Below are 16,074 nucleotides of genomic sequence, written 5' to 3'. Positions count from 1 at the left end.
AAATGGTTCGGCTAGGCTTGGGTAATGAAGAATTGGATGATTTTATGAGCTTAGGGAATAAATTGTAAAAATGTGAAATATTAGGGGAAAAGATGTAATTTTTCTATAATATGATTTTTGGACTGAATTGGACAATTTTTGGACTGAATTGAACAATTTTTGGACTGAATTGAACAATGTGAGTATTAAATGAGTTAAAATTTTCATTATAGATTAAGAAAAATGAGGTTCGGACCTAGATCGAGGGAAAAACAAAGTGTTTGGCGATTAGGTCAAATTCTACTATTTTTGTATCGAGGTAAGTTCGTATGTAAATAATGCATTGTTACATTTATGCTTTAAATGCTTTAATATTGTATGAATTGTGATTGACTCCTTGGACGAATTAGAAAAAGTTTCGACAAGCGAGAATTCCCAATTGATCCTCAAGAATAGAATAGGATGCGAGTGACATGTCACTAGGAACCCATGTGTTTATGTGATCCGGGTGTTGGTCTTATACGTCCTACTAGTGGCTGGGTATGCCGACACATGTTGCGGATACCTGACAGCTTGTGTGAGCAATATTGTGTAGCTATGTCCTGACTGACAACTTGTGTGAGCAGGCCTGTGAGTAGCTCGAAAACGAGCTTATATGTATTATGAAATGTGAGGTAGCTATGGCTACATATATGGCACTTATGTGCAAGATTTCTGAGTATCCGTTAATATTCTGAGTGTTCAACGGGAATGTCAAAGTTGTGAAGGACTATGGCTATGTTGCAAATTGGTACAGGTATGTACATAAAAATCATACATAATGAGTCGGTATGTGATGAAACCTTGGTAAGGTTGTGATTGAGTAAGTTATGACTATAAGATTTTAATAACATTCATGTTAATTTTCATCATGTTAATTGTATGCTAAATGTGTGGTTATGATGCTTATTATTTGTATAGGAACTTGCTAAGCTTTATAGCTTACTCCCCTTCTTTTCCCTTGTCTATAGTGTCACCAAGCTAGCTCGGTGATCGGAGACCGTCGGAGATCCACTCACACTATCAACAATTATTTTGGTACCAATGATTTCAACATTTTGAGTTATGGTATGTATAGGGGACTTGATCATTTTGTCATGTGTCATAATTGATTTGGCCGAATGTGTTGGTTTCTATTGGTTTTAAGCTTATTTTGTATAAGGCCGTTTGAAATTGGCTATTATTGGTATAAGCAATTTATGTGATGATGTCTTTCATAGATGTAGTAGTTTACATGATTTGAGTTGATAAGTATGTGATGTTGTGTATGTTAGATGGTAGCATGTGAATGATGTGTTGATATCTTGGTTGTGGTTGATTTGGTTGTATGTTTGTACTTGGATTGATGCTATGTTATGTTGTGTAGGTGTGTGCAAAAAGGGTGGCAAAAAGGCTTAGTAAATAACCTTATTTTTGTCCACATGGGTAGACACACAGCTTGCCCCACGGGCATGTGTATAGGTCATGTGTCCCTTGCACCTTAATTTTGAGAAATAGAATGCTCAGAATTAAGCACATGGGCAGAGACACGGGCGTGTGTCTTAGCCGTGTGGATGACATAGTCTCAGGCACGGGCGTGTGTCTTAGGCATGTGAAGTCTGTACCTATTTAATGAAAAATCATAAATTTTAAATCGACCACATGGCCTAGCACACCGGTGTGTGGCTTGGCCGTGTATCTTCAATTTGTTCCTGGGTGACAAACAGAGAGTTACACAGGTTAGGGACATGGGCGTGTGACCCCTGTTTAGTAAAATTTTTTTCTAAGTGTTGCAAATTTTTTTAAAGTTCTTAGTTTAGTCCCGAACCATTTCCAATGCATGTTTTGGGCCTCATAGGCTCGTATTAGGGACTTTATAATTAAATGCAAAAAGTTTTAATTTGGACGAGAATTCATGGCTCAGAAATGTATGTTTGTTTGTGTTTAAGACTGGTAATGCCTCGTACCCTATTCTGGCATCAAATACAGTTAAGGGGTGTTACATTTAGTGGTATCAGAGCTACGTTTTAGTTGATTCTCGAACTAACATAGCGTGTGTAAGAGTCTAGTTATACATGCCATATATGAACTATGATAGTGTGATGACTCCTGACAATTTTAAACTGTGTTTTCATATAGTAAATGGATCCCGACCGAGCTATAGCTGATGACGTAGAAAGTAATGCATCGACTCCTGCTCAAGGGGTAGCGTCATCTGAAAATAAACCTCCCACAGTCAGTCAGGGAAGAGGGGCTAGAGAAGCCTTCCTCCACATGATGAATGAGTGGTATTTAGAGTTTGTTCAAACAAATCCGAATGCTTAACATCCTCACCCCCTCCTTATCCCCAATCGATTCCAGTAGTTCCTCAAGGTGTGGATTTGGTAAAATAGAATAAGCTTCTGGTTGATAAGATTCGAAAGCAAAAGGCTGAGAAATTCAGGGTTAATGTAGATGATGACCCCGAGAGAGCCGAGTTCTGGCTTGAGAATACTATTAGGGTATTTGATGAGTTATCATGTACACCCGAAGAATGTCTGAAATGTGTTATATCACTATTGAGTGACATAGCATATCATTGGTGGAAGACACTAGTATCTGTAGTACCAAGAGAGAAGGTTACATGGGAATTCTTTCAAGAGGAATTCTGAAAGAAATATATTAGTCAGTGGTTCATCAACCAGAAACGTAAAAAATTTCTTGAGCTGAAATAGGGCCGAATGTCAGTGACAGAGTATGAGCGAAAATTTGTCAGGCTCAGTAAGTATGCTCGAGAGTGTGTTTCCTTCGAGGCTATTATGTGTCAAAGGTTCGAAGATGGGTTGAATAAAGACATCCGATTGTTAGTTGGAATCTTGGAACTAAAAGAATTTTTTGTATTGGTTAAGCGAGCTTGCAAAGCCGAAGAGCTAAGCAATGAGAAAAGAAAGGCCGAGAGTGAGGCTAGAGATGCAAGAAAAAGGTCGATGAGTAAGTCATTTCAATCTCAGTCAAAGAAATTTAGAGAAATGAATTCTCGTTCGCATGTACTAGCTAGGTATGCAGAGACCGAGGGAAGAATATTCAAGTTTTAAATCTCAAGCTACTTTAATGGCAAGTGTAGGTAATGTTAGGTCTAACAGACCCAAATATCAACATTGTGGAAGAAGACATCCCGGCGAGTGTAGGATAAATGACCGAGCTTGTTTCAAGTGTGGTTCCCAAGAGCATTTTATCTGAGATTGCCCCGAGATGGCTGAGAAAGGACAATTTTAGAGTGTAAGGCCGAGTAATACTGCCAATAGAGGTAGGCCATCGAGAAATATCGGGAATATAACTAGCAATAAAGGTGTGACGAAGGATACAGCCGTGAGATCTGAGGCTAGAGCACCTGCTAGAGCCTATGCCATTCATGCTCGTAAGGATGCGTCATCCCCCGATATGATTACTGGTACATTTTCTCTTTATGATACTAATATTATTGTATTAATTGATCCTGGATCTACTCATTCTTATGTTTGAGTGAATTTGGTATTTAGTAAGAGTTTGCCTGTTGAGTTTACTGAATTTGTGATTAAAGTGTCAAGCCCCTTAGGTAAATATGTGCTAGTTGATAAAGTTTGCAAGAATTGTCTCTTGATGATTCGAGGTCATTGTTTTTCGGCTAATTTAATGTTGTTGTCATTTGATGATTTCGATGTTATTTTGGGTATGGACTAGTTGACATTGCATGATACCATAGTAAATTGTAGACAGAAAACTATTTAATTGAAATGTGAAAATGGTGAGGTTTTTTGGGTTAAAACCGATGAATCAAATGAATTGCCTATTGTGATTTTGTCTATGTCTGCTCAGAGGTACATAAGGAAAGGTTGTGAAGCTTATCTTGCTTATGTGTTAAACACAAAGATGACTAAATTGAAAATTAAATTAGTGCCGGTAGTTTGTGAATATTCGGATGTGTTCTCGAAAGAGTTGTCAGGGTTACCACCGGTCAGAAAAGTGGAGTTTGCTATTGATTTGGTACCTAGGACTTCACCGATATCGGTCGATCTGTATAGGATGGCTCCGACTGAATTGAAAGAATAGAAAGCTTAGTTACAAGAGTTGACAGATAAAGGTTTTTCGAGATCGAGTTTTTCTCCCTGGGGTGATCCAATGTTATTTGTAAAGAAGAAAGCCAGATCTATGAGACTTTGTATCGATTACCAACAGCTCAAAAAGGTGACTATAGAGAACAAGTATCCTTTGCTGAGGATTGATGACTTGTTTGATCAGTTGAAAAGAGCAACGGTATTCTCGAAGATTGATTTGAGATCTGGCTACTATCTGTTGAGAGTTAAAGAGTCGGATGTACCGAAAACTACTTTCAGAACAAGGTATGGGCACTATGAATTTCTTGTTATGCCTTTTCGGATTAACTAATGCACCTGCTGTTTTTATGGGCTTGATGAATAGAATTTCCCAACCGTATTTAGATAAGTTTGTGGTTGTGTTCATCGATGAAATTTTGATTTATTCTCGAGACGAGTCTGAGCATGCCAAGCATTTGAGAACTGTATTGTAGACGTTGAGAGACAAGAATTTGTTTACTAAATTTAGTAAAAGTGAGTTTTGGCTCCAAAAAGCTGGATTCTTGGGACATATTATTTCAGTTGATGGTATTCGAGTAGATCCAATTAACATTTTAGCAATTGTTGAAGGGAAACCACTAAGGAATGTATCTGAAGTTAAAAGCTTTTTGGGCTTAGCCGGTTATTACCAAAGTTTTGTCAAAAGATTTTTGATGATTGCTACTCCTATGACCAAGTTGTTGCAAAAAGATGTTAAATTTGAATAGTCCGAAAAATGTCAGCAAAGTTTTGCGAAATTGAAAACATTATTTACTGAGGCACCGATTTTAGTACAACTTGAATCGGGAAAAGAATTTGTAATTTACAATGATGCTTCATAGAATGGTTTGGGTTGTGTGTTGATACAAGAGGGCAAAGTGGTAGCTTACGCCTCAAGACAGTTGAAACTACAGAAGAAGAATTATCTGACAATGACTTGGAATTGGCTGCCATCATGTTTGCTTTGAAACTTTGGTGTTATCATTTTTACGGTGAGAAATATCATATCTTTACTGATCATAAGAGTTTAAAATCTTTGATGACTCAGAAAGATCTGAAGTTGCAACAACGGAGATGGCTCGAGTTACTAAAGGATTATGAACTAGTGATTGATTATCATCCGTGAAAGGCGAATGTTGTCATAGATGCCTTGAGTAAAAAGTCCTTATTTGCTTTGAGAGCTATGAATACGAGATTGACTTTGTCTAATGACGGTTCAATTTTGGCCGAGTTGAGAACTAGACCGGTATTTATTCAGAAAATTTGTGAAGATAAGAAAAATGATAGTGAATTGCAAGCTGAAAGAGCTCAGTGTGAATCAGATAGTGAAACAGACTTTTAGATCGGTTCAGATGATTGTTTGATGTTCCGGGATAGAATATGTATACCGAAAAATGATGAATTTATTTAGAAAATTCTACACAAGGCACACAGTGTTGTTTATCAATTCATCCAGGAAGTACGAAAATGTATAATGATTCAAAAAAAATTTATTGGTGGTCAGGTATGAAAAGAGATATTTCTTATTTCGTATCGAAATGTTTGATATGTCAACAAGTAAAAGCCGAACACCAAGTACCTTCGGGTTTATTTCAGCCATTGATGGTACCCGAGTGAAAATGGGATAGGATTAAGATGGACTTCGTAACGGGTTTACCTTTGACTCTGAAAAAGAAAGATGTCATCTGGGTTGTTGTTGATAGATTGACGAAATTGGCTCATTTTATTCAGGTACGTACTGACTACTCACTTGATAAGTTAGCTGAATTGTACGTTTCTAATATTGTGAGATTGCACAGAGTGCCAATTCTATTATTTCGGATAGAGATCTAAGGTTTACTTCGAGATTTTAGAAGAAATTACAATAAGCTTTGGGTACGAAGTTAAATTTTAGTACCTCATCTCATCCGTAAACCGATGGTCAATCCAACAGAGTAATTCAGATTCTTGAAGATATGCTCGGATGTTGTGTTCTAGAATTCGAAAGTGGTTTGGGGAAATATCTATCATTGTTCAAATTTTCTTATAATAACAGTTTTCAGTTGAGTATAAAGATGGCACCGTATGAGGCATTGTATGGCCGCTATCGAACTTCGTTATATTGGATAGAGCTTAGTGAGAGATAGATTTACGAGGTTGATTTGGTTAGAGAAACCGAAGAGAAAGTAAAGGTAATTCGTGATTGCTTGAAAGCCGCTTCAGATCGATAAAAGTCATACGCAAATTTGAAAAGAAAAGAGATAGAATTTCAGATTGGTGATAAAGTATTTCTGAAAGTATCTCTGTGGAAGAAGATTTTGAGATTTGGCTGTAAATGCAAGTTAAGTCCATGTTTTATTGGGTCGTATGAGATTATTGAAAGAATAAGACTAGTGGCATATTGGTTAGCTTTACCGACAGAATCAAAAAGGATTCATAATGTGTTTCATGTGTCGATGTTGCGACGATACCGTTCTGATCCCTTACATGTGATTTCACCAATAGAAATTGAGATTCGACCTGATATGACTTATGGTGAGGAACCGATCAAGATTTTAGCTCAGGAAGTTAAACAATTGAGAAATAAAAGCATAGCCCTAGTGAAAGTTTTGTGGCAAAGACATGAGAAAATAGTACCTAAACCTATTTTCTAGTAAGATTTTTTAGGACAAAAATCCCTAAAGGTGGGAGAGTTGTAACAGCCCGATTTTGGGTCTAATTGGAACAATAGTTTCGGGACCACAAATCCAACGCAGAAAAATTTATATCTCTTATATTTTTATGTTCTACAGTTCTATAGAATGATTTTATGAAAATTTTATTCAAAAATTTTGACATTTGAGCACTCAATTTAGTAAAAAAGACTAAATTGCAAAAAGTGCAAAACTTGAGTTCTATAAGCTAGAGGTGTATAATTTCTATGAAATTTTAAATTGAAGGTCCTTAGACGGTAATTAGACCATTTGTTAAGTTAGTGGACAAAAATGGACATGAAGTAAGAGAAATTTTAGTGTTTTAAGAAAAGGGCATTTTGGTCATTTGGTAATTAAATGAATTAAAAAGCAAAAATCAAGCCAAAATCTTTGTCCATCTTCCTCACCATAGCTAAATTTTATAAGGGGAAGTCATAGCTAGGGTTCGGACGCTTCCAAGCTTGATTGTAAGTCTGTTCTTGCCTCGTTTTTAATGCTCTTTACATTTTTGAAGTCATTGTAACCCGATCTATCTATTTCTACCACTAATTTAAGAAATAATCAAAGTATAAATTTTTACCCATGATATATATTTGTGTTTTTTGATGTCTAATGGTGGAAAATGCATGTTTGGTGTTAGATAAACAACTTTTGCTAAGTGATTTTTGGTAAAAATGTCAAAAAGGACCTATTTGTAAAAGTTATAAAATAAATAGTAAAAGTATGATTAAGTGGAAAATGTGGACTAGTATAAGTATGAAAATGGTTCGGCTAGGCTTGGGTAATGAAGAAATTGGATGAAAATCATTTTACGAGCCTAGGGACTAAATTGTAAAAATGTGAAATAGTAGAGGCAAAAATATAATTTTTTCATAATATGATTTTTGGTCTGAATTGAACAATGTGATTATTAAATGAGTTAAAATTTTCATTATAGATCAAGAAAAATGAAGTTCGGACCTAGATCGGGGGAAAAATAAAGTGTTTGACAATTAGGTCAAATTATACTATTTTTGTACCAAGGTAAGTTCATATGTAAATAATGCATTGTTATATTTATGTTTTAAATGCTTTAATATTGTATGAATTGTGATTGAATCCTTGGATATATTAGACAAAGTTTCGACAAGCGAGAATTCTCGGTTGGGCCTCAGGAATAAAATAGGATACGAGTGACATGTCACTAGGAACCCATGTGTTAATGTGATCTGGGTGCTGGTCATAGACGTCCTGCCAGTGGTTGGTTATGCCGACATATGTTATAAATACCTAACAGCTTGTGTGAACAGCACTGTGTAGCTATGTCCTGACTGACAGCTTGTGTGAGCAGGCCTGTGAGTAGCTCGAAAACTAGCCTATATGTATTATGAAATGTGAGGTAGTTATGGCTACGTATATGGCACTTATGTGTAAGATTTTTGAGTATTCTTTAATATTCTGAGTGTTCAACGGGAATGTCAAAGTTGTGAAAAACTATGGTTATGTTGCAAGTTGGTACAGGTATGTACGTAAAACTCATACGTAATGAACTCGATATGTGATGAAACCTTGGTAAGGTTGTGATTGAGTAAGTTATGACTATAAGATTTTAATAACATTCATACTAATTTTCATCATGTTAATTGTATGCTAAATGTGTGGTTATGATGCTTATTATTTGCATAGGAACTTACTAAGCTTTATAGCTTACTTCCCTTCCTTTCCCTTGTCTATAGTGTCACCAGGCTAGCTCGAGGATCAGAAACCGTCGGAGATCCACTCACACTATCAAAAATTATTTTGGTACCAATGATTTCAACATTTTGAGTTATGGCATGTATAGGGGAGTTGGTTATTTTTTCATGTGTCATAATTGATTTGGCCAAATGTGTTGGCTTATATTGGTTGTAAGCTCATTTTGTATAAGGCTATTTGAAATTGGCTATTATTGGTATAAACAATTTATATGATGATATCTTTCATGGATGTGGGAGTTTACATGATTTGAGTTGATAAGTATGTGATGTTGTTTATGTTATATGGTAGCATGTGAATGATGTGTTAATGTCTTGGATGTGGCTGATTTGGTTGTATGTTTGTACTTGGATTGGTGCTATGTTATGTTGTGTAGGTGTGTGCAAAAAGGGTGGCAAAAAGGCTTGGTAAATAGCCTTATTTTTGTCCACATGAGTAGACACATAGGCGTGTGTCTGCCCCACAGGCATGGGTATAGGCCGTGTGTCCCTTGCACCTTAATTTTGAGAAACAGAATGCTCAGAATTGAGCACATGGACAGAGACACGGGCGTGTGTCCTGGGCATCTGAAGTCTGCACCTATTTAATAAAAAATCATAAATTTTAAATTGACTACATGGCCTAGCATACGGGCATGTGACTTGGCCGTGTGTTTTCAATTTGTTCTTGGGTGACAAACAGAGAGTTACACGGGTTAAGGACACGAGTGTGTGTGACCACACGGCCTGCCCACACGGGCGTGTCCCATACCCACATGGGCGTGTTACCCCTGTTTAATGAACTTTTTTCAATGTGTTGCGAAATTTTCTAAAGTTCTCGGTTTAGTCCCGAACCACTTCCAATGCATGTTTTGGGCCTCGTAGGCTCGTATTAGGGACTTCATAATTAAATGCAAAAAGTTTTAATTTGGACGAGAATTCATGGCTCGGAATGTATGTTTGTTTGTGTTTAAGTCCGACAATGTCTCATACCCTGTTCCGGCGTCGAATACGGGTAAAGGGTGTTACAATACCAATGAGCATTGGATGAGTATTACTTTGGATGTATCAATAAGCATTGGGTGCATATATATTTAGCACCAGACATATATTACTTCGGTAGTTCTCCAACGCACTAGGTGTATTTTATATTGGTGTGATGGAGGATTACTTTGCATATTTGATCGTGAATCTGTGTCCAGTTAATAAGGGCAATAACACAAGTATGACATATTGCATAATATATAAATTATTTGTGTTATAACTGTGAAAATGATACACATACTATTTGATAATTGATATCGATTGTGGAAACTTAAATAGCATGTGAAAGACCGTGCATGATTATGAGACAAGATCCCTAAGGGCATAACAATATGTACTACACGAAACATACGTTGAATCACAATGATCTTGAGAAAGCACTAAATAATGAAAGTTTGAAATAGTAATTTACATTATAGTTTATTTATAAAGGTTTTAGTACCTTGACATTTGCTTATTGTAACAGGCCAATTATGCCCGGCCCACTATGAACAAAAAATAACAAAATAAATAAAACCAAATAATTAAACAGTCCAAAGTCCAAGTTACAATGATAGCCCATTTACAAAAAAAAAACCTAAAGGCCCAAATGGCCCAAAAGCCTAAAAAATTTTGTAGCACCCCAAACCCGGCCCAGAAGTTATGGCCGGATCCGGCATGCCACATTGAAAACGTTAAAAAAAATTTCCATTCTAAGTCCAGAAAATCGTACTTGATGTTCAAAAGATTAATTCATTAAGGGTTAAAGTGAATGGAAGTCATGCATCGTAGGAAACCGGAAAAGAGGTGGTGAGTCCATCGACCGCTATACCAAGCTCCTTCGGATCCAATCCTAGACATGCATACCGCTATTGCCACACCTTAACGTCATGGATATTTCTAGGAAACATATTTGATTAAGTCATTTTTAGGAAAAGTGATTAATTTTGGAAAATACTTTCATTGCGGAAGCTTTGCTTGTTGTCGTGTTATTTTGAAATCAACTGTTGTTTTTGAAAACGTGCCCTAAAGCTATCCAATTTCAACAGTTAAAATAAGTAATACCTATCTTAGTAATACATATTAAAACCATCAAAAATAATTAAGCGGCCTTATTACATTTAAAAACCCCAAACTTCAAATGTAAATAAAAGGATGTCCAGTTCACCAGAAGAAAATCAAACTTTCAGAACGGGTGGCCACTCCGAATTCCCTCACAGCTCCAAGCCCACTATGGTTGGGGATTTCCTGCGTGGATGAAAATAAAAGGGTGAGTTTGGGGAAACTCAGTGTGTAAGGAAAACCCATTTAAAGCCCAAGTCAGCTCAAGCCTATTGGGCCTAAGCCCATTCAGGTAACAGTGGTACTGGGCCAGAGCCCTTTTCAGATTACAATAAACTAGGCCTTAGCCCCTTATTCAGATAACAGTATGGCCCATAGGCCCATTTCAAAATACATGCAACATCAGTAAACATATGCAAGCCCATTTGGGGAGACTACTCAACCCACCAACCACTACACTCCACCGCACCGCCATACACTCCATGTGGGAATAGCTCAACCCACCAAATTTAACACTCCACAGCTTGACCTACTTTGCTCTCATTATGATAGAATTGATGCAAAGCCTCCAAGACGTGGACAAGCCACTTTCAAGACTTCCTCCGTCAATATCCCGGTCCCATGTATCGATAATAACAACATGGCATGCAGTAAATAACAACATCAAACATGCATTTAGGTCAATTTAACCCTAGGGGTATTTGGTAATTTATCTACTAGGGGTAAAGCGTAAATTTTTCACTTTTAAAGGTATTTCAGTAATTTATCTATTTTAGGGTTTTTCATGCATATTCCTACCTTTCACGTACTAATGTAATCACGCATCGAGGGTTCTTACCGAATTGGGCTGCTTGCCCATCATTCCAATTTTGGCCCATTAAGCCCAAAAATATCGAGGGCACGTAAATCATGCACTTTGCGGTCCAAACATTGCAGCTTACCAAAAACATTATAAGATTTACCTCACGAGCATTCGCAGACACTCGCAAATCTACAAAATACCGCCAAAGATTTCACTTTTTGGCTTTTGCCGATCTAGACTAAGAAAGAGGGTGTTAGTTACACACCTATTTGCGACGATATGCTGACGAGATCCACACACGAACTGCCTACAATTGGATTACTAACAAGTTAATCTAACTATTCAAATACAAACTACGTATTAACCCCTTACAATATTCGGCCAACCACACCTACAGATCATAGTAAGCTTATAAGAAAACAATAAGCAACTCATTAACAAATTTTTGTCAATGTTTACCACATAATCATAATTTCACTGCAAGTTGTCTTCCTGAGCAACAGTCACTAAATCATTTATAACTGGAGCTACGAAACTCCAAATCAAGTTCCGTTAATTTTCCTTGAAAATAGACTCATATATCTTATATCCATAAAATTTTCAGAATTTTTGGTTTAGCCAATCAATACCAGATTTTTCTCAAGGTTTCCCATGTTTCACTGTTTGACTAATCTGACTACTCTTCATTACGAATCAAATTTCTCATTGTACAGAATTCAAAATATGTTCGAGTTTATTTCATTAGAAACTAGACTTAATAAGCTTTAATTACATAATTTATTCAGCTTCTAATTCATCTCCTACAATTTATGGTGATTTTCCAAAGTCACGTTACTGCTGCTGTCCCAAGCAGATTTATTACCAAATCACTCTTTCACACATACCTTGCATGCATGTTATTTAAACATGTATATCACCAATCAATCATCACATATCTATGATTTTACTTAAGTATAATCTCCATTTCATCATTTTAAAGCACAACATGTTAGCTGATTTTTCCCTTTAACATCTAAGGCACATGCATGCTCATTTGTTTGGCTCAACTTCACCTATCTTCCATTTTTCATCAAAAGAACATGAAACAACAACCATTTCCTTCATTTTAATTCATGACTAAATGCTCACAACACAACTAAAAATCAAAATATACTTCAAGAGTTAAGGTAGAATCAAGAAGAACTCATGAACCTCAAAATAGAAACAAGGTACCAAGAACTTACCTTCAATTTTCCTCCTCCTAATGACCGAATACTCAAGAGCTTTCTCCTCTCCTTTCTCTTCTCTAACTTTCAGCTATGATGAACAAAGATGGACAAAACTTTGTTCTTTTCACCCCTTTTTCTTTTAATAAAACTTCATATTTCATCCATTTAATTCTTTAATACAAAAGACATGAAATTCTTATCATGAAACATTTACCTAACCCATTATCATGAAACATTTACCTAACCCATTATCATGAAACATTTACCTAACCCATTATCATGGAACATTTACCTAACCTATTATCAATTTGTATCAATTTGTACCATAAATTATGGATATCAAGTGTACATTTTGTCTACAACAACATGATGGCTGGCCACTTCATGTAAAATGGGAGGTTTGTCATGCAAATCCTCCTATTTTGCACTCCTATTTATTTGGCCACTTCAATTTAGCCTATAGCATTTTCAAATATTTTCACATAGGTTCTATTTCATAATTTCACCCTCTTTTTCTTATGGAACAAAAATTAACTAAAATTGTCGGGTTCTATCTTAAGTTTGGGCTTTCTAGAGGCCCACTAACATAATTAAACCTATGCCAACATTCACAGGATTCCCGAAAATTGGGGCGTTACAAATTTTCAGAAACAAAACACTAATCTAGTGCCTGTGTGCCGCTCCTCCCACGTCAGTGTTGCTCTAGCCTTTGCCACCGCCAACTACTCCTTAACCACCACCTGCAAAAAATAGCAAACAACACGCAAAATAACAATGGCCAAAGCAAATATAAAAAGAAAAAAAAATAAATGTTTTAATCTAAAAATGACTGTAAAAGTCGAAACTTTGTAAGGCTTTCGGGGCTTTCTTTTTTTTTTTTTTGGAATAGAAATCAAAGAGAGAAAATACAAAAAAACAAAAACACAATCGAAACAGAACACAAAGAAAAATTAAAGATCGTTGACCCCTGAGGAAGGACACGTGTCTAGAAGCTTTGGTATAATTCCTCATTTAGTCCTGCTTATTTTAGCATGTTTCATTTTGGTCCGCTATTCTTTTTTTCCAATTTACGCCCCTAAATTTCATTTAAATTTCGATTTAGTCCTTATTTATTTATTGTATTACAATTTAGCCCTTTATTATTTTTTATTTCGATTTATCCTTTTAATTTCATTTAAGTTATGATTTAGTCCTTTATTTTTCACCCTTTTGTAAATTGCTTCCTTTTATTTTTTATTTTTATTTACATATTTATTTATTATTCCTTTTATGTTATTCATTTACTTGCTTATTTATTTACTTATTTATATATTATTCATTTATTTTATTTTAATTCCTTTATTCATTTATTTGTTATTCCTTCATTTTTTAATATTTAAATTTTTCTATTTTCTTTTATCAAGTGTTTATTTCTTTTTCTTCTTCATGCCTGTATTATTATTATTGCTATTTCATTATCAATTTATCTATTTATTTATTACTTCTTTATTTTTATACATATTTAAAAATTAAATTACTTACATTTTATTTTTATCTGTACATTTTTATTCTCGTTATTATTATTATTATTATTATTATTATTATTATTATTATTATTATTATTATTATTATTATTTACCTTTCCTCGATTATTTATTATTAATACTAGAATAATAATTATAATATGATTTTGCAATCGTCATTACAAAGTGGCATTTTATCACTATCGTAGTTACATCATTGTCATTTGTTAGTATGGCATTTTATTTTTTATACATCATCGTTTCATTTTTTATATGCTTCCCTTTTCTTTTTCTTTTTTTTGTTATAACAATGCCACAAGTTGTGTTTAAATGTACTTATCCATTTTTATGCTATGCCCAAGTATACTAAATACATATTACTTTGAATATTGCGTTTGTTTTTTTTGCACTATGCATAAAAAAGGAAAATTTTTAAACCGGGGCAATGTTCATTATTTTTGGAATTAGAAGAGTCGTGTCCCTAACTTAAGGGATATCGCTTCTTTTTTAAAACCGAAATAATCGAAGATCCATTTCAAAAATATAAAAACGAGATTCAGGTAACAATCAAATGGCATTTATTCTTGATTTTGAAGATTTAAGGCATTGTGTCCTAACTTACGAGACATTATCCTTCCTTCTCGATTAACTTTAAAAAAGCCTTTTTCATGAAAATTAATTTAGTAATACCTTAATACAAAAAAGGAACGTGTTTTAAACTCCCTTTCAAAATTTCAATTCTCGACAAGTAATCAACTAGGTACCAATTTTGGTCGTCATGAGGGTGCTAATCCTTCCTTGTGCATAATCGACTCCCGAATCCATTTTCTGAATTTTATAGACCAAAATTGTTGTTATGGTAAATCAAAACTTTTATTAAAATGATCAAATTACGAGGTGATTCGATCACACCTCATAAAAAGGATTGGTGGCGACTCCATTTTCATTTTTTAAAATAAAAAGTTGGTTTTTCAAACAAAAGGTTTTGACAGCTTGGCGACTCTACTGGAGACAAAATAAGAGAGTCAAGTCGCGAGTTGATTACTTTTGGTATTTTTGTCGAAAATTGATAATTTGGTTTAAATTTACGATCCCTTTTATTACATTTCATTCTTCATATTTTGTCTTTGATCTCTCGGGTTATATAATGATCTAGTACATTTGTTTTATTATTTAGGAAGTTTCGTTTTGTGTGATTTATGCATATTGCTTTTCATAATCATTCGATTTGGCCTTTCTTAAGTGGGAGTGAGAAACTATTTCTTCGTGAGGTCTTCACCTCCGTATAGGATAGTGGATCGCTTTCGGGATACATCCATACCTATGTCTTCGTGAGATATTCGTCTCCGTATAGCCATAGGGAAATGTATTCCCCTAAATTAAACTCAGTCTGTATGAGCTTATAATGGGTGAGGATCGATGAATCTATTGGATCAGGTACCCTTATTTTAGAACTGAACTGCATATAATGAGTCCTAATAGGCTACCTTAGGTAGAACCATACCAAACCCCTAGTGGTCACCTGAATATGTGATCTATTTATTATTTCTTACTTGCTTTAAATTCTAGCTTTGTATGAAATGTACTGACTTGTTTAGTTTTATATTGACTGTGATTGCATTGCATTTTCATCATAAAAAGGGTGTTGATTCACGTTCAGTTGCTAAATAGAGAGCTTGTCATGGAAAAGGGATTTCTTGATAAAGTGGAAGACAATGCGACAGTCCGAATATGGTCTGAGAAGACACAACAAGAGAAGGGCAACAGCCTTGCGAAGGGATATATGTTAGAATTATGGGATTTTACTTGCATCAGTGTGACTTAGAATAATCTGCAAGAGTTGAAAGAAATATAGAACCAATGGGATGACAAAACCAAGCAGTTATTTTACTGTAACTATGGGGATTTCCATTATTTACCCGATGTCAAAGTGGATAAGCATTTATTTCGAGCTCTCGCCCAATATTAAAATCCCGCCTGTAGCTGCTTTACTTTTGTGAAGGTA

The 16,074-nt window shown here is 35.2% G+C and overlaps 1 long non-coding RNA gene across 1 annotated transcript; it reads right to left on the bottom strand.

Annotated features, from left to right (window-relative positions):
• Positions 1 to 10,502: 10,502 nt before the first annotated feature.
• On the bottom strand, positions 10,503 to 12,750 carry LOC128290077 (uncharacterized). Its single transcript, XR_008279717.1, has 3 exons — positions 12,583 to 12,750; positions 11,625 to 11,666; positions 10,503 to 10,743 (listed from the first exon to the last, which is right to left on the bottom strand). It is a non-coding gene; the product is annotated as an uncharacterized LOC128290077 (long non-coding RNA).
• Positions 12,751 to 16,074: the final 3,324 nt, after the last annotated feature.

This window comes from Gossypium arboreum, chromosome 3 (assembly GCF_025698485.1).
Source record: "Gossypium arboreum isolate Shixiya-1 chromosome 3, ASM2569848v2, whole genome shotgun sequence".
Classification (NCBI taxonomy): domain Eukaryota; kingdom Viridiplantae; phylum Streptophyta; class Magnoliopsida; order Malvales; family Malvaceae; genus Gossypium; species Gossypium arboreum.
The sequence above is the reverse complement of the archived record's forward strand: the minus strand, read 5'-3'. Positions and strand labels throughout refer to the sequence as shown.